Genomic DNA, 18,524 nt, shown 5'->3' on the forward strand with positions numbered 1-18,524 from the left:
CTGGTCATTTCATGTATAACACAAGCATAACACAACAAAAATAGTTTTTATTCATTCCAGACACTTTCTTTTTGTTTCTGTCAAAAGAAAGCACACACACACTACTTATAACAGAAAACAAGAATGCGTACTAAAGGTGTTGCATGCTGGCACAGAGCAACAGAGTGAGCGCGCACAGAACAGGAAGTTTGAGGCAGATATTGCAATGTGTACAGTTGCTTTGGGATTTACTTCAACATGGCCACCGCGAACACAGGTGAAAGCGATTCAGCACAGGTAAGGAGACATCACACCTGGACATTTACTGTCATTCAAACAGGAATTTTATTATAGCACATGTTATATAAGTACATATGTTAGACTGCACGACAGACTGTGAAACGACGGTTGACCTTCCATATTGTATTTTTGTTTATACTTATGTTCTTAAATGGGTTTATAGACGTGTAAAGTTTGGTTGAGATGAATAAATGATCAAAGCATTTTTTATTTATAAAGTTTCAATCGCGACTTTTGCTGGAACTCGTTAATGTTCGCGCGCTTCTGCATACTTTCGCTGACGGATTTGCATTTCGGTGTGTAATTGAATTTGAATGTGCATTGTGTTAAAAATAGAGCTGCAGTGTTACGATTTTTTTAGATGACATCACCACAACATATGCAATGCAAACTGTACATCTTATATAGGCTAGTCATACAGTCCACCTGATGGTATTGACTCTATTCACGTTCATGAATGCGTTATTACGGTAAGTGACAGCGGAATGTTTGACAGATCAGCAGTTTGCGCACTTTCTAGAATAACAAAGTATATGAATGCACATTGAAAAGTGTTTACCAGATTTTTTAAATGTCTTTAATGCATTTAGTAAAAGTTAATATAAAGGTTTGTATTTGTTATAATTGACCAAGTCAAATTTCTCATGTGCCAAATTAAGCTACGTTATTCTATGTTATTTAATGTAGCCAAATCTAAATTCACCTGCAGTTTATTGAAGTCATCTTAATGTGTTGACATTGGATGTTTGTGCAGATAAAATATCAGTTTCTATTGGTACTGTAGTTTAAAATGCTTGGTTTGTTTAAGTGCAGTTTGTGCAGAACGTACTGTAAGTAGCCTAAATGGAGATTCAGATGTCCAGTGCTGGTTGTGCAAAGAAATTGTGCCCGTAAAGTTTGACAGGGGTTTGTTTCTTGTGTCCTTGAGCAACATGCATCGACTAACACAGAGGTTCGGCTGTGTTTCCATCCCATGTATGGAGATTATCTCATCTGTGTAAACTGAAAAGGAAAGAGAGCGTGTCTTTTACTTGGTCAAGAGTCTGGCTTTCCACAGTCCCGTACTTCTCTGAGGGGTTTCTTAATATGATCAGTTTGGATGCATTTCTCTTTTATGAGAACAAATGGTACTTGTTCACATTTCTTGCGACACAGCATGTGCGGTTATTATGAGATCCTCAGCGGAGCTCCAGTGGATAATCTGAATGATGGCCATTCAAGTTGTCTACACTTAGACCTCTTCTGGAGAAGTTAAACAAATGAGCCAGTGATGCGTGGATGATGCAAACGTTAGATATGTTGGTCCATGACACACAGGCGTCCACTGGCTCTATGACTATGAGCTGGCAGTGACACAGAGATGCTGAATGAGAGACTCTATTAGCAGTGACCTCCAGCGACAGGGTTGAAAAGACCACATGTACTGCTTTGTCTTAGGTACGGATAACTCCAGTTGTGCAGTCATTAGCATTTGCATCATGCAGTTGGTTATGAGATCTTCGAGCAACTTAGTCAAATGACTGGCAAACTGTCTGGATCCAAACTTAGCAGATCATTTAGGGAAAAATGAAAATGCGGACGGAATCACAGAATCCAAGCATAAAAATTGAAATTTTCTATACAGCGCGGACTGCATTGTCATTTTTTAAAACCCATTATAACACATTTTCAAATGCTTTTTTTCATTAATCAGCAAATTACAAAAAAAACTAAGGAGCACTTTCCTTTTGTGTACTGTTGGACATTAAAAAGGTACGTCTGTTTCTCGTTAAGCAGTACAAACAATGACAAGCGTTGCCTTATCAGAGCGCAATCAGGTTTCATTAAAGCAAAGTACTTTGGCTTATATGTACTTTTAATTACAACTTTCTATAAATTGTTGTTAAAGCAACACTATGTAGTTTCCATGTAAAAATGGCTTACAGCTCCCCCATGTGGTTGAAAAGTGCAACAGTGCCTGGTATCAGACACTCTTCTGCAGGCAGGGGGAGGCGCGGGGCTGTGTTTCCTACCCCCCACCGCCACTTTCAGAGTGTGCTTGTAGCAGCTAGGAGGCTGCTCAGGTTGCAGCAACAGTACAATTTGTCCAGTTAAAAGTTGTTCTATCCCTGAAATAATTTTAGAAACATTAATTAAAGGTAAAAAATCTACATAGTGTTGCTTTAAATTGTATTCGTTTAATGTTTTCAGTTGATAAGATATGCTTTTTTATTACTGAAATTCAATTGAACCATTAAAACCAGAATCCAGACAAATTAAAACGGAAAACACAGAATTTGAGAATAATAAAACGGAAAACACAGAATTTGAGAAAAATAAACCGGAAAACACGGAATATGAGAAAAATAAAACCCAAAACACAGAATTTGGTTATAAGATCTTCTAGCAACTTGGTCAAATTAATGGCCAACTGTCTGGATCCAAACTTAGAGGATATTATTTTGAGAAATTCATTGGAATTTGAGAATAATAAAATGGAAAACACGGAATTTGGTTATGAGATCTAGCAACTTGGTCAAATGACTGGCTAACCGTTTTATTTAAGAAAAATAAAACGGAAAACACGGAATTTGGTTATGAGATCTTCTAGCAACTTGGTCAAATGACTGGCTAACTGTCTCGATCCAAACTTAGAGGATCATTTTTTGAGAAATTCATCAGAATTTGAGAATAATAAAATGGAAAACACGGAATTTAAGAAAAATAAAACGGAAAACACAGAATATGAGAAAAACAAAACGGAAAACACAGAATATGGTTATGAGATCTTCTAGCAACTTGGTCAAATGACTGGCTAACTGTCTGGATCCAAACTTAGAGGATCATTTTTTGAGAAATTGGAGAATAATAAAATGAAAAACACGAAATTTGAGAAAAATAAAACGGAAAAACACGGAATTTAACAGTTAATTAAACGGAATTTGGGAAAAAAATAAAACATATTTTATAGGGCCCTAATCATTGCATTGAGCCCAACGATACCTATCTTTTCTGATAGGCCGATCTGATTTTTCACTACCACAAAGAAAGCTAAATTAGGTCTGGGCGGGATATCAAGTTTTAGTAATATGTCTGTAATTTTCCCATCAGGATATAGACCGTTTCAGCAGTAACAACATAGACAAGCAGCTGTCGCGGTCCACACGTAACTTCCGGTAAACTCCGCTAAGAATAAATAACAACAAAGTTCTTTAAACATAGTTTATTTATATAACAAGCAAAAAAACTAGGAATTATCTAGGAAACCAAAACATTTGTTATTTTCGACAAGGCATTTGTTCAAGAGATCAGTTTAGCAACTAGTCAGACCATTAAAAAAACGAAACCGGAAGTAAAGTTCGGATCCAGACGTGTGTCATGTGCGTCCGATGAAACCGTCTATAGGATGAGACAAAAATTCTATAACAGGTAATATACATATTTAATGGTTTGCAATAACTGAACAATTTTATTACTTCAAAAAGTTGTGTAGTAAAAATTCGGTGGATGCAGCAGAGAAAGTGGCAAGACAGAGAGTGATTCTGTCTTTTCCCATAAAGAATGTGAAACAGGTATGTTGGTTATATCATTTTCAATTTTAAAATATATTTTATTATAATTTAAAAAACTTAAAACATTGATTGTATGGCATATCCTATATCACAATTAGTTTTAGCAATAGCCTGTGTATCTATACCATACAACACAGCTCTGGTAATTTAACAGAGAGGACAGAATAAACACTTAGTTCTTAGTTTTTTTACTTAGAATACACTAATACATACTGTACTAAAGGGATGATGCAGTATTACAGGGTTCGCACGGGCCCTTGAAATCCTTGAAAGTTTGTGAATCTGGGGGGAAAAATTCAAGGCCCTGGGAAGTTTTTAAAAATATACATACATAGATGCAGGTCATTGAAAGTGCTTGAATCTATTTTATGTTTGACAAATGAAAAAGTCTCTGGTTACGTATGTAACTGTTGTTCCCTGAGAAGGGAACGAGACGCTGCGTCTCCCTTGCCATACTTCCTGTGTCCCTTTAACGCCGTCTTTGGCAATATTTCAAATAGCGATATACTTCCTGGCTCCCGCATCACCCTGTCTTTGTCGTTAAGCCTCACCATTGGTTGAGTTTGATATACACATTCAGACGCACTTACCACTGCAGGTGTCCCCAAAGTGTCACCGCAGTGACACAGCGCAAGTTCCCTCGAAAAGGAACTGAAACATTGTATCTTTAAAGGTAACACAATGTAACCTTGGTCTCACTTGAAATGTATCCCCACATTTAGTCTTTGAATTTAAGGGTATTGGACCTGGAAAGTCCTTGAAAAGTCCTTAAATTTGAAGTTAACTAAGGTGTGGGAACCCTGAGTATTTTAGGTAGTATATTCTAAAACCTTCATCTGTCAAGATGAACAACCTCCTGGTCACTTCCTCATGCACTTAAGAAGGGATATATTAAATCACAACGCATGTCAGTATATGGTAGTTATACTGTACGTACCATGTGTTTTACAAACAGGTAATGCTCTATGTTCTAATGAATGAAGAAAGGTAAACTATATACCTGTGAAATATGAGACAGTACAGCCTAGGGTGAAACTACATTTGCATACGTCCACATGATGTACGTATAAACAACACCCCAGTGCGCAGAAGTCACTTTACAACACAGGTTAATCTTTGGACTCAGGTAATCTATTGTGTCCACCAACTTGCGTCATTTTGCTAATATCCATTAAAGTTTATGGAGCCTCGGTTCTTTCAGGAAGATCTTCAAAGGAATATTCTTAAAGTGACAAGATGATGAAATAAACCTCAAGGGTCGGTTTCCCACACAGGGTTTATATAGGACTAGGCCTTAGTTATTTTAAGGACATGTACGTAGTTTTTACAAACATACCTTACAAAAACAATACTGTTGTGCATCTTGAAACAAAATGGCACTGATATATTTTAAGATATGTAAGTACAAGCTAATTTCAGTTATACAATTTTTAACCTGTATTTACCCAGGCATAGATGAATTATAAGAGTTCTGTACATGGTAATGACATATGAGCCTTAACATGATTGTTTCCTCCTTCTTATGTGCATCCAAAAAAAAAATGTCAACATAACACCAACTATGATGTTACAGTCATAATGTACGCTACCAACATTAAATGACACATTAAATTAAGTACAATGTTGTTACAATGCTAAAAACAAAGTTGTGACTGTTGAGTAAGCGCTATAAGCTAGTTAATGCTATGCTAACGTTTAGGCTGAAGTTCTACTATTGACGTTACAGTTATGTTTTGCAGATTTATACTGAAAAAACACAAACTTACCACTCAGAAACATCCATTAACAATCTCTGAATAATTGATTATTTCTCAAATTCTGTGTCTTCGTCTGATACAGCCTCAAACATAAGATCTGTGTACACACACAAAGCTATTGAAATGGGCCGCATCCTCATAGAAAATACACATATCTCTGTTAAGGCAGAGAGAGAAATCCAAATTTGCAGGTCGCACATGAGCAATGGGTTATAAAAATGCTCGCAATGTGTAAAAATGGTCTCCAATTGTGGCCGCATTCAGGAGCCCTATGATGACAAAGAATCAGAATCATGTATGCTAGAGAGCCAAGTAATAATGTAAAAATATATTTTGGAAAGACACAATGATAATGTCTTACTGTAATATTGTCATCTTGCCTTCGCTTTCATTAACTTTCAGTTACTGTTGTCAGTATTTAAAAGTGTGAATGATGCCACAATAATCGCCAACGTAGAAACCACTAGACAAGTTTCGACTCATCTTGATTTCAATTATGTGAAGGAATATCTTAACTTAGTGAACAGTTGTTTGGATTTAAACCCTTAATGTTCATTGTCTAATAAATGCTTATTTCGACAGTCAGTCTATTCTGAAGGTTTGTGCACAATCAAGTATTTTACCGACAAATTGCTTAATGATCTGGCAACATTTCTGGGGAGGAAGATATATAAGTCAGTAAAAATAAACGCCTGGAGCTTTTAGAGAAGAGAAAAGAGAAAGTACTACGGCTCCTTTGACTTTTGCTATGCAACCATTTGAAGTGCTAAAAAATGTCTTTTGTGCCATAGATGACATGAGCCAAAAGCAGCAGCAGCAGCTATAAATTGTAAAAGAGAAAAGGCAGCCCGTCTGAGTGATGTTTGGCCCTAAAATTCTTTAAGCGCTGATGTTCATCACTTCTTTCTTTCCGAATTGTGAGCTGTCTGTTCTGTATCCTGTTTGCTGTGTGTTTGTTTATGCTTCCTGCTATTACAGTAAGTGGCTGTGGATGTTTGCACAATAGCTATGCAGCCATGTTGCTTTCTGTAACTGTACTGTAAAACACTTGTGATCTCTGAGAGCATGAAGAAATGTATTAATGTAAATGTTTACATACACAAGATCTTTAACCTGATAAAGAACACTGTGCCGTACACGGTACACCATCCCCTCCCTTGCACGTGAGGCTGCATTACGTCATTGTTACTTTGAAGCATTACATTTTCAAAATATACGATCATGTTTCTGAACAAATTACGATATAAATAGTGTATACAATTAGTTCACTAACGGGAATTAATTCGAATCTCACATTTCATTCACAATTTATAATGAATATATTCGGATGTCACGTTTATTGTGCAAACAAATACGCCTCCTTGTGGAATTTCAGCTGTTCCATAAGAGGCTACGGAGTATTTCATGCAAAAATGACAATGCTGTCATCATTTAGTGAAAGTGAGACATGCCAAGTATGTAATCCACACACGAAATATGACGGCTAAATTTAGGGATGGAAAGATTCCCCATGTCACTCGGTGCATCGGCATAAAAACTTAACAATGCGATGTATCGGTTTAAATCCAAATTAGCATTTGCATTGCGATACATCGTTTCGAACATATTTTGCATCAGTTAAAATAGATTTATTTATGTATAATTATTAGTAGATGCGCTATACTTGTATTATTTAAAAGTGACCAATATTTTAAATGAAAACACCACCAGTTTTCAATATTTTACTATGTTCTTACCTCAACTTAGATTAATTAATAGATTCATATCTTTTTTCAATGTGTGCACTTAATCTTTGTACATCGTGTCATGAATGTGTTAGCATTTAGCCCACGTTTAACTTTTTGCCACCATACTCGTGTAACTACTTATCTAACTACTTATGTTTAAATAGGGAAAACATGGAAGTGTTTGGTGGCTTTTAAATTCATGCCTGTTTGGATCCTAAGGAATGAATGGTGCTAGGCTAAATGCTAACACATTCACAACGCGATGTACAAAGATTAAAGTCGCAATGAAATTGAAATGAAAAACTATATATATATATATATATCGTCGCTGCCTGATGAAACTCACGTATGTCCAAAACGTTAACTTTTCAGAAAGTGAAAAAAACACCGTATATCAAAAGCAGTTGAATGTAGCGTTGTCATACTTGGTACGGCATATTTACATGTAACCATATTCTTGCCAGTGTCATGATATAATCCACATTTGACCAAAATTGAGTTTAAATGGACATGCGTGCATATTTTACAGTAACTTTGATCGATACGCGTTCTTCCGATCATTAATTAGAATGGCCAAGTCGCGTTTCGTATTGACAGATGAATACGCTCAGTTTATTAAATAGCCTACGTCTTGGTTAAATACGCTTACTTTATTTAATATTAATTATAAGTGTATTAAATGTCTCTTGCAAACCATTAAGGGACAATGAATCAATACACTGACATGGTAATGCTACACAACAGGGGCGTCAGTTTGTGTTGAAAAGTGGTGGGGACAAAAGATCAGATAAAAACATACTGCAGGACGGGAAAAATATTGAATAACGCGCATCAAAAATGGGCATAGCATAGGCCAGTCAACAACAAGAAAATACTCAGCATAAATTTATAAACCCTCAACAATGTCGAATGCACACATCACACATGTAACAGTCCCTGCAACACCAGCTCAACCGAACAATGCCAAAGCACCATACCGTAAAAAACAGTAGCGCGTTTAATAAATGATTACAATGAATTTCATTACATATGTACAAGGAAACACATCATAAGCATACAACGCAACATATGTGACCCTGGACCACAAAACCAGTCTTAAGCATCGCTTGATTTTTCAGAACATTTTAACCAAATGCTTTCAAAAAGTGGTGGGGACATCCCCAGCGTAAATATCACCAATGCTAGACAGATACTTTGTTTGCACAGTCCTACCGTAATTAAGTAACTCCTAGATGTTAGTCTGGCGTCCGGGGGAAACGTTAACCTCGAAGGAAAGTCATTGTCATGTTTATTCGGCTATATCCAGTGCTGAGCTTCGATGAAACTTTACGAGACCGGCGAGATGCTTCACAGGCGGAAGATATGCGGCGTGATTGACAGCTTTGACACCAAACGGGTACGTGAAAATCAGATGACATGATTTCACAACTTTTCATTGGCTATTTAGGTATGTGACGCATACTGTATATGGAAATGAACCTGGACATTCAATCTGTCGAAAAATCTCAAAATCGGCAAAATGAACATACGTGAGTTTCATCGGACAGCGACGATATATTAATATTGTGGTATTATTAACAAATGACTTATCTGTGAGCTTCATTATTTTTTTAAAAATTCGTGTGCGCTCATAATCTTTAATCAAAAATGCAAATCTCCCATATTCAAACCTACCCATATTCAAAAGCTGATTGCAAAAGAACTACTGAAGGTAGGATTTTTTTGTTTGAAAGCAGAGGGTCTGTTCTTTCATTTGATATATTGTATGTTTATATATTTGAAGAAGAACATTTTCTGGAAGGCATTAAACTTTTGTGAAAATCATGAAAGGCGCTGGCTGGCAATTTTTTTTTTAAAACGCTGGCGGTGAAAGAGTTAATTTATTAGAACATTCCTAGTGGAATGGATTTGACTGATGGCGCTCTAACAAGTGAACAGACATATGCGCTAAATTAAAGAAAAAAAGAAAAGTACAATATCCATATTATTATCATTTAAAGGTCGTAAAAAGTGGTCTTATAATGGTTCTGACGCTCATGTACGAATACAGTGTGTGGACACTTTACCATATTAAATTGCATAGCATCATATTTTTTCATTGCATCATAATACATTGAATGACCGCGTTGAAACGAATCAAAATCGGACAGCACTGCATGGTAATGTGGTGAATTGCATCAGTAGCTTCTTCATGTGTATCTGATGCATAGATGCACATCCCTACATTTAACCCATCCCAGTGAGCCTTGGTCAAGGGCATCACAGTCGCAACCTGGCGGCCGTGAGACCTGAACCAGCGACTTTTGGGTTTATATCTAAAAAGTGTTCAAAGAAAAATATCATTGTTGGAAGTCTAACAAACATTGTGCTTGTGTTATATTTCTTTATTGTTCTGATATTCTCATTTGTATTATACAGTCACACATTCAGTGACACACAAAATTATTTATGTTATAAGAAGACGTGACAAAGTTCAGTTGTGTATTTCAACAGAATTTTTGGAAACCTGACCTTCCTCAATTCGGAGGCTCAGACCTGCAGTTTGACTGTTTTGTGTCAACCTCACCATGGTTTCGCCGTAATGTGTTTCTATTTGCGGTATCTTTTTGTAAACATGATCTGATCTGAAAGATCTACTGATCGTTCAACATGGACAGAAATGTTTCCTTGATACTTTACAATGTATTGACTCAACATTTTATTGGATTTCAGAGTTTCAGGGTCACTTTATTCACCACTATAGTGCAACAACAGAACATTTAAAGAATTAAAATATAGAACGAAAGGTTTTACAACAAGTTAGTTGAACTAGAAATGGAAATATTCCATGTTGGAAACTTGAGGAATTAGTGGAAATTATTCCATTAATTCCTTAATTATTTGCAGATTTTGGGTAATCTATACACACTGTATGACATACAAACACTAGCTTCCTCGACATCTGACTCTGTCCATCTTCCGTCCAATTGTGTGCCACAATTACCATTTATTCCAGTGTCATTTTCATGGAATCTTTCCAAAATTTCTGGAATTTTGCAACCCTAAGTGCAGGTGGATTGTTGTATATGTTAATAAAAGCATCTGCTGAATGTGTAGAACTGTAATTCACATTTACAGCGTATGCCTGTGGTTGTTATGATGAAATGGGTTGTTTGTGTTGGTGATTATTGTATGGTTTGCCTCAGGCAATGAAGCGAAAGCATTTTAATGGTTGAAGACCTGCTGATATTTGAGCTTATAGCTGATGCTTTCAGCTGATTATGTCACGATCCTGGCTTTATAGTCATAGTTTTTTTTTTTGTTATAGTTCGTGATAGTCCCATGTGTGTAGCACAAGGTCATTGTTGTTTGCTTGACTTTGGCCATGTGCTGTTCCCTTTCTCGTCTCCTGACTCCGCCCCCTCGTCTCTTTGTTAATCATTTTATTATCGTTTCCTCATTAGGTACGTTTACATGCAACCAAATAATTTGTTTGTAATCGTATTGATGGCTCAATCGTATTGAAAAGTCTTCATGTAAACACCTTAATCAATACGATTGAGGACGATCGGATGCAAATTTGTATCGTATTGAAGGGGGTGGTGTACTCTGATCTGTGATCTGGTTCGCAGGAGTAAACATGCGAATCATAGTATTTTCTCAATCGGATGCTAAAATACATTGTGCACATGTGCAGAACATTTGTGCTCAAGTTCACGTCTTATATTAAACTCTTATATCACATGATTCTCCTCACAGAAAAACGCTATAGCAAGGCAGTGGCAGCACGCATTATTAAGGTAAGGTTACTGGGGTCACGCACTGTACACGCGATGTACTACATTCTGCAGCATTTACCGTAAAACTTCAAATAATAGCCGAGTCCCAAATAGACGCCTGTCTCTTTTAGACGCCTGGTGTGACGACAGGTTTGGGTAAATAAACGCCTGTCTCAAATAAAGGCCTGGTCTGTTTTTTAGTTTCGGGTTGTATTTAATCTTCTAAAACCCATCAGATAGTCTGTTTAAGCCAGTTCTATGGTGCAGATTGAACACGCTAAAGTTTTTTTTGCTTACCGGTAGATGTCACGTGACAGACGCAGTCGTTCCTTTACTCATCACTATGACAACACAACAAGCTTCGTCGCCAGGATTGAGGTGATGATGACAGTAGCGAAGTGGCAATCGGGAGAGTCAGGACTTTTCCCGGTGGGCCGGTAGTGTTTTGGGGCCGCTGATAATAGCCGGGCTTTCAGTCTTTTGTCATGCATGCACTCCCGCCACACATTGTATTTCTCACGCGGAAACACTATTTATCATATTTAATATGCTGCAGCGCCTAAAATGTATCTGGCCGCACTGCTCTCTCTCTCTCTATCAAGCCCGTCTTCCCTAGAGTTCTAGTCGAGCGAGCCAATACAAAAAAAAGAAAGAGGCTACACAATAGCCAATCAGAAAATAGCACTGTTGTATCTGGGTAAGATTTCACGCAACAACCAATAAAAAAACATATCATTATTTGCTTTATTTTTACTGCCAATAATTTAAGACTGTTGTTATAACATGAACTAATTTGTTAAACACATTCAAATTAAAAATAAAACGTAATATGTGGTAACTTCCTGCTGTCATGCTGGAACAATTAAATTAAAAGCCTGTCTCTGTCGGTGAAACGGTGATAACCGGTGCTTCAGCCTCTCACCGGTTAGATCACTTGCCCACCGCGACACCGTCGTTTTGATATTTACGTGTAATTAAATCATTAAGTTTCGTTAGAGAGAGCAAACACTTATAACTGAATGTGTCTGCAGACTGAATTTAGCGGAGCTGAACGCGCGTCACGTCACAGAGCAGCAGGTGTCAGATTTCATTTATTCCTGTCAGAGTGTGCGAGGCAAGCTGACTGACCAGACGAAGGCAGAAGCCGCGTGGTTACTCGTTTTTGTTATAATATACATATATGATGTTTAATATAACAGAGATCGTTTTGTTCTTGTGTTTTTCATCAAGAAAAATAATAAACCCATCATTCAAGCAGCGCTTTATGGAGAAGTAGCCGGTTGCTCTGCTTGGGACTGGCGGGTTTTGTGCGAATTACCTGGGCACATTGACTTAAGCACTTAATTAAACCAGCTGTTGCACTCGCATTGCATGCAAATTCATACGCGATTTAACGCAGCGTACGCAAGCACTGCATTTAAACAGTTGCGCAATTCAAAAGTGAAAGTAAAATGTGCACGTCTGCATGCGCATTTATAAGCCCCTCCCACCCGGTGAAACCGGGATCACCGGGTTTGTGACGCGCCGATTAACCGGTGAGAAAATTCTGTCACCGCGGCAACCCTAATAGACGCCTGTCTCTTTTAGACGCCTGGTGTGATGATAGGTTTGGGAAAATAAAAGCCCGGGCTATTATTTGAAGTTTTACGGTATATGTAGTTTTAAAACATTTTTTCTTCTGCGGGTTAGAGATGAAAGTATTTCGTTCATTAGGTATTGGTATTTGGGCTGTGAATACTAGTCATTGGGATGCTTTTGGGCTAGTTTTGAATGTCCATTCGGATGGTTTTGATACACTAATCTGGCAACCCTGTCTGTGCGCTTGCGCAGACGTTCAGTTCGGATTCTATAGAATGTACATGTAAACGAACATTTTTCAGATTGCAATCTTTAGGGTGCATGTAAACTGAATCGTCTTAACCTTCAATTGTATTAAATTCAATCGGATTGACAAAATTTTGTGCATGTAAACATAGCCATTGTCACCTGACCTGTTCCTTTCTTAATTTGCTCCCTTATTTAATGCCCTTGTGTTTGCTGTCATGTGCTGGTTCATTTTGTTAATTTAATGTCAAGTCTGGTTGTATCTAGTAAAAGTGTCAACTAGTCTTCTTCAGTCGATGTTTAGTGTCAAGTTTATTGTTAGTTTAGTCTAGTCTGTCTTAAAATTCTCTTCATTCATCTGTTGTGTGCGCCTGGGATCTGTCCAACCAATACCTGACAGATTATACACCTGCTTTACATTATTGTGCACACAACATCTTAATTTTTTTATTTAACCAGGCTAATGTTCCATTGAGATTATAAATCTGTTTTATAATTTTTATAACTCAATGCTTTTATATTAGGGTCATTCTGTTTTCTTGCGAAATAGATTTTATTTTTAGATTTTAGTTAGGGCTGGACAATAGGGGCAAAGTTTTTATTATAATTTGCTTCTTAATTTCGGTTGATAACAGTATAAATCTGATAGTGGTATGCATATTAAAAAAGCCTGAGGAAAAATGGCCAAAATGCCCACCATGGATATCTCTAGCAAACACAAACCTCTGAAAAAATTAATTTGCCAAGTCTATGAAACCCAGACCTATAAAACTATATTAAATTTCATGATATATTATGGATTTATTCAGTCACAGTATTGACTTTCGTAGTTCCATCTATGTTTTACAATAGTTTTGATTAATTTGCTATTATAGTAATATTTGGAAAAAATATTATACTGTAAGTGAAAGTGACCCTAAAACTGAATGGTAGTATTCAATGTTACATAGTGTAAGCTGGTTGAACAGAAAAAAAATTTAATCTTATATACTGTATTAGATACTAGACAGAAAAAAAAAAGATTTTTATAAAAAGATAGAGCCCAACCGATAAAGGATTTTGAAGGCCAATACCGATACAAATGTTTGTTGGTTTTAAAATCCGATATTCTGGTATATCGGCCGATATTTTTTAGGGGTTTTTTTATTTCAGAAAAGCACAACAAAACATTAACAGATTTCCCTAACATTAGTTATTTGTAGTTAATAAATGAGTTTTAACTAAAATAATATGATAATGCATTTCAAAAAGAAACTTTTTTTGAAAGTTTCTTTTATTGTCTCGTGACCAACTTACCATGAACTCACTTAACCGTTGTTCTCTCTGCCCAACTCTGGCTGGATCAGCAGGTTGCAGGATGTGTGACGCGTTATACACGAGTGTTGCCAACAGGGAGGTTATAGAGTGCCCTTTGGTGGACAAACTATACAACAGCAACAATCATGTTTGGTCCGTTTTTAAAAAAAACATTCATTTATCGGCCATTATGAATGCCGATACCGATAGTTTGGAAAATGTCTAATATCGGCCTGCCGATATATCGGTTGGGCTCTAGATCAAACGTATGCTAATGTGTCATCTTGAGTAGCTTATTATATATAATAGGCTACTCGAGATGACACAGCAGCATACGTTTGATCTTTTTCACGTTTCTCCTCATCTTTCCCTTTTATAACATGGGCACCTGATGCCTTTAAGGCAGAGTGCACAATGTTTGAAATGTTGACATTTGAAATCACCTAAACAAACACGCCCCTACCCCCATAGTGTCTGGACCTTCTTTTGATAGACCTGCCCCACACATATGCAACCCTGGCAAGGATGTCGGTAAGTAGACATGCCCCTTACTGCTAATTGGCTACAAGTGTGTTTTGGTAGTCGGCCCGACTCTTTTCAAAAGCGTTTTTTCAAACATTTCAAACATGCCTTTAAGCCTATTTTTATCATCCTTAATGTACTTTGTGTTGCATTACATCTCCCGTTCTCCCTCCCTATATTGTGTCACCATTGGAAGCTGTGACTTCATGCGAACTAACACCGCACCTCCTTCTCATACTTCTGAGTGACAGCTCTTCTCTGGGAAACCCTCCAAAGTCCCGAACAGATTAATTGATCGCATGGTGACAATGATATGATTTGATGAAAGTACATATGAGCGATTAAAGTCCGCATTCAGTTTTCCTCGCCGTCCCGGAGAGCGCGGCTCACGGTTGCTTAGATATTTTGTCATTTTTTATGTAAAAACAATTGGCATTTACTTGTCTTGCCGTCATAAAACCCTGATTGAGAAATCTTGTTTTGGACATACAGTATTGCATGCTGAAACTAAAAATGCAAAGAATCTATAATAAATGTATTGTAGATTGATATTATTTAGTATAATTAAGGACATGTAAAGAAATAAGATTTACACTTTGACCTACACGTTTTGTAAAATCTTACAGTATCTGTTCTTAAATGGGTGATCTTGCGAAATGCATAAAGGAATGGTTTGTATGTCAGATATAACCTCAGTTTATAAGGGCTTGAGGAGTTGGCCGATTGCCACATATAACAAACAGACAAGTTTCATTTTAATTTAAAAGAAGTTTACCGTTTAGCACTGTACGTGTTAGAGTATGTGGAATGTATTTTTGGCTTTTAAAGTGTTCAGTCCTGCTCTTATCCTTCTATCTCACATGTCTTGTCATAGCCTGCTGTAAGGAATTATACTTGAAAACTGACACAGGTTTGATGAACACCTCTGCATGAGAAATGCTGTTGGTGTACCCCACGGCCGTGAACTGGTCCTTTTAAAGTTTGTATTTCAGAGTTTCTCACACTTGTTTTGGTTGTTTCATAGTTGAAATAGTCGTGTGAATATTAAAGAGTAATCAGTATTCCCAAACAGTAGGATGATGTATGTGTGTGGTTGTTTAGTGTGAGCTTTAGTCCTGCTGTAATAAGCTGTATGCATACACTTTTAGCAACGCAAGTTCGTCATTTCATTTTGAAATCTGTCAGTGAAGCGTATAACACACTGCAATGCATATTGAATTACTGGTGCTGGCACAAGAACAAGAGCATAAAATGCCTTCTTTCTGACAGTTTTAAGGGTGGTTGTTAAGTTTGAATTCAGTCTTAAATAGTTAAAGTTTAATGTTAGATGCCAATAAGGACCCTAAGGTCTGTCCTCATACACACTGTTTGTGTTATGAGTTAAAATCCTATTTAACTAATGCACTTATGTCAACTGGCCCTGATGTCTGTTGAGAAATCCCCTAACAGACCCACACACGCTCCTAAAGATGCTGAGGCCAACATTCATCAATTGTCAATGCCTGACTTGTCTGTCTGATCTCATTTTAGTCTCTTTAGCATATTATTCGTAGTGATCAGCTTTTCTGACAGCTCGGACAATTTGGCTTACACAAGAGGTTTGAGACGAGAGTAAATCTGACAGTCAATGTGTCTCTGATGAGATGGGTTCAGTCTAATACAGTCTGCTCATTTGGGTTAAAAATGGGCCTTGTAGCTCTCCGTGTTCTCAAACATGTCCTGATTCTGCTCATTTACAGGTATGACACTTATGGTGGGATACGAGATAAGACAATATCGTCTTTATCTGTATGGTCTGATATGACACCTTTGCAACAGAAGCTTTGCCAGAAATGTACACTGGTGTCAGATGTAAACTTTCCAACCAGCTTTTAAGTCTTCTTTACACAAGCTGTTGGCGTGAAATATTGTGTTGCCGACAAGTCTTTGTGCTATTTATGGCTCCTTCCTATCTATAGATGATATAAAGGTGTTGTTTAGTTGATTGCTGTATTGTATCCATGGTTGGGATTCCATCTGTGTGTATGAATTTCCCACATAAATCATGCACTGTGAGTTATAGCCCGTGCAAATAATTCAAATGTCAGGGATGAGAAATGCATTAAATAAATTCATCAACATAACTGCACTTTACCAAAACCCAACTGGATAAACAGATTAAAGACTGCCTCTGTAGAATCAGGAGTACAGATTGTTTTCAAGTCTTTATAAGACGTCTCAGTTTGTTATGGATTTCAATGTAATATTTGAGTATTAGCAGTGTAGAGATGTGTGTGCTGTTATGTAAGGGAATGTTGGGATAGACAGGTTTCGGCAGGTAGACTGCAGGTTTACTGGCACACCTGTATTAATGACACACATACACCTCACATTCCTGCTGTCACGTCAATTCATAACATTCATATCATTTATTACAAATGTGCTCTTAGGTTTGCATTGTGGATCATCATCAGTGTGCTTGAGGGCTTCAACAACTAATCGATAAAACCGATAATAATCGATAATTATCGGTTATGAAATTTGTTGTCAACAAATTAAGGTCAGGCGCTGTTTCAAAGTCACACTCTGCTGGACATTCAAAGTCAGGCACTTTTTTTATACAACGCGAGTTGCACTTTTATCAGGCGCTTCTTCTTGTCACCGCTTGACCAGTGGACCTGCCTTGCTTTTGGCGGAGTTCTGAATTGGGCAACTTTTTTGCAGGTTGATTTTTTTCTGCGGTTTTGAGATAAAAGGATTTGGTTCATTAGTTGTTGGTATTTGGGTTATGAATAGGACATTAGGATGCTTTTGGACTAATTTTAAATGGCCATTGGGCTGGTTTTGTTAAGCGGATCTGGCAACCCTGAAGGACAAGCAAAAGCGCAAAAGAATGCTGGTTAATAAAGGTTTGGTTTCGTCCTTTAATATAAGTGAGTTTGTAATTGTTTAATTGGGAAATCCAGGGTTTTATTACTGTAACAATGCAACAATGAAGGCTATATCACTTTTTTATATGGCTTATTTATTTTGTTTATAATGAATAATGTTAAAGGAAGGATAGGCAGGAATTATCTAAAAAACTTTTTTACAAATTTGTTTAAACTTCTTAGAAAAGCACTACGTTTTATTTTGTACCACCAAACTTGCTCGTATAACTACTCGTCTTAAATAGGAAAAACGTTGATGTGTTTGGTCACTTCTAACTTTATCTCTAAATGGTACCATTGAATGAATGGGGCTAAGCTAAATGCTATCGAAGTGTCGCAGCGCGCTCCAGCACTTACGTGCACGCACACAGATGATAGAAAGAATGTATCAACAATTCTTAGTTAAGGTAATAACATATTTTAATATTGAAAATGAGTAGACTATTCCTTTAATAATTAGTACTAAAAGCCATCCTATTTGTTTATATTCATAGTGATAAAGTTAGGTGTATTATTACATGTGATTGTGACATGATGTTAATACATGCACCGCGCTCCTTCCTCTCCGCTCATCTCAGGTAAATTCTTCTCCCAGCAGAGCCGGTCAGCTTCGCGCGTTCATGTGTTTTGGGGCGTGGCTGTAGAAGAAACCCAGAAGGGAGGGGGTGGAGTGAATGGAAAAATGAGCTGTGTTTAAAACAGTGGTGAGAGGTCTACAGACACTCGATTTTTATACTCTCTTTTTCAGAGTACTTACATTTTACTTACGTTTTGGTATATAAAGACAGTTTAAAAAAATTTGTAAAATTTTTTTTTTAGATAATTCCTGCCTATCCTGCCTTTAATTCTCATAGATTTTTTTGTTTTTGTTCATGAAACAATTTTAATTTTAATATTAATA

Source organism: Misgurnus anguillicaudatus, chromosome 4 (assembly GCF_027580225.2).
Source record: "Misgurnus anguillicaudatus chromosome 4, ASM2758022v2, whole genome shotgun sequence".
In the NCBI taxonomy this organism is placed as follows: domain Eukaryota; kingdom Metazoa; phylum Chordata; class Actinopteri; order Cypriniformes; family Cobitidae; genus Misgurnus; species Misgurnus anguillicaudatus.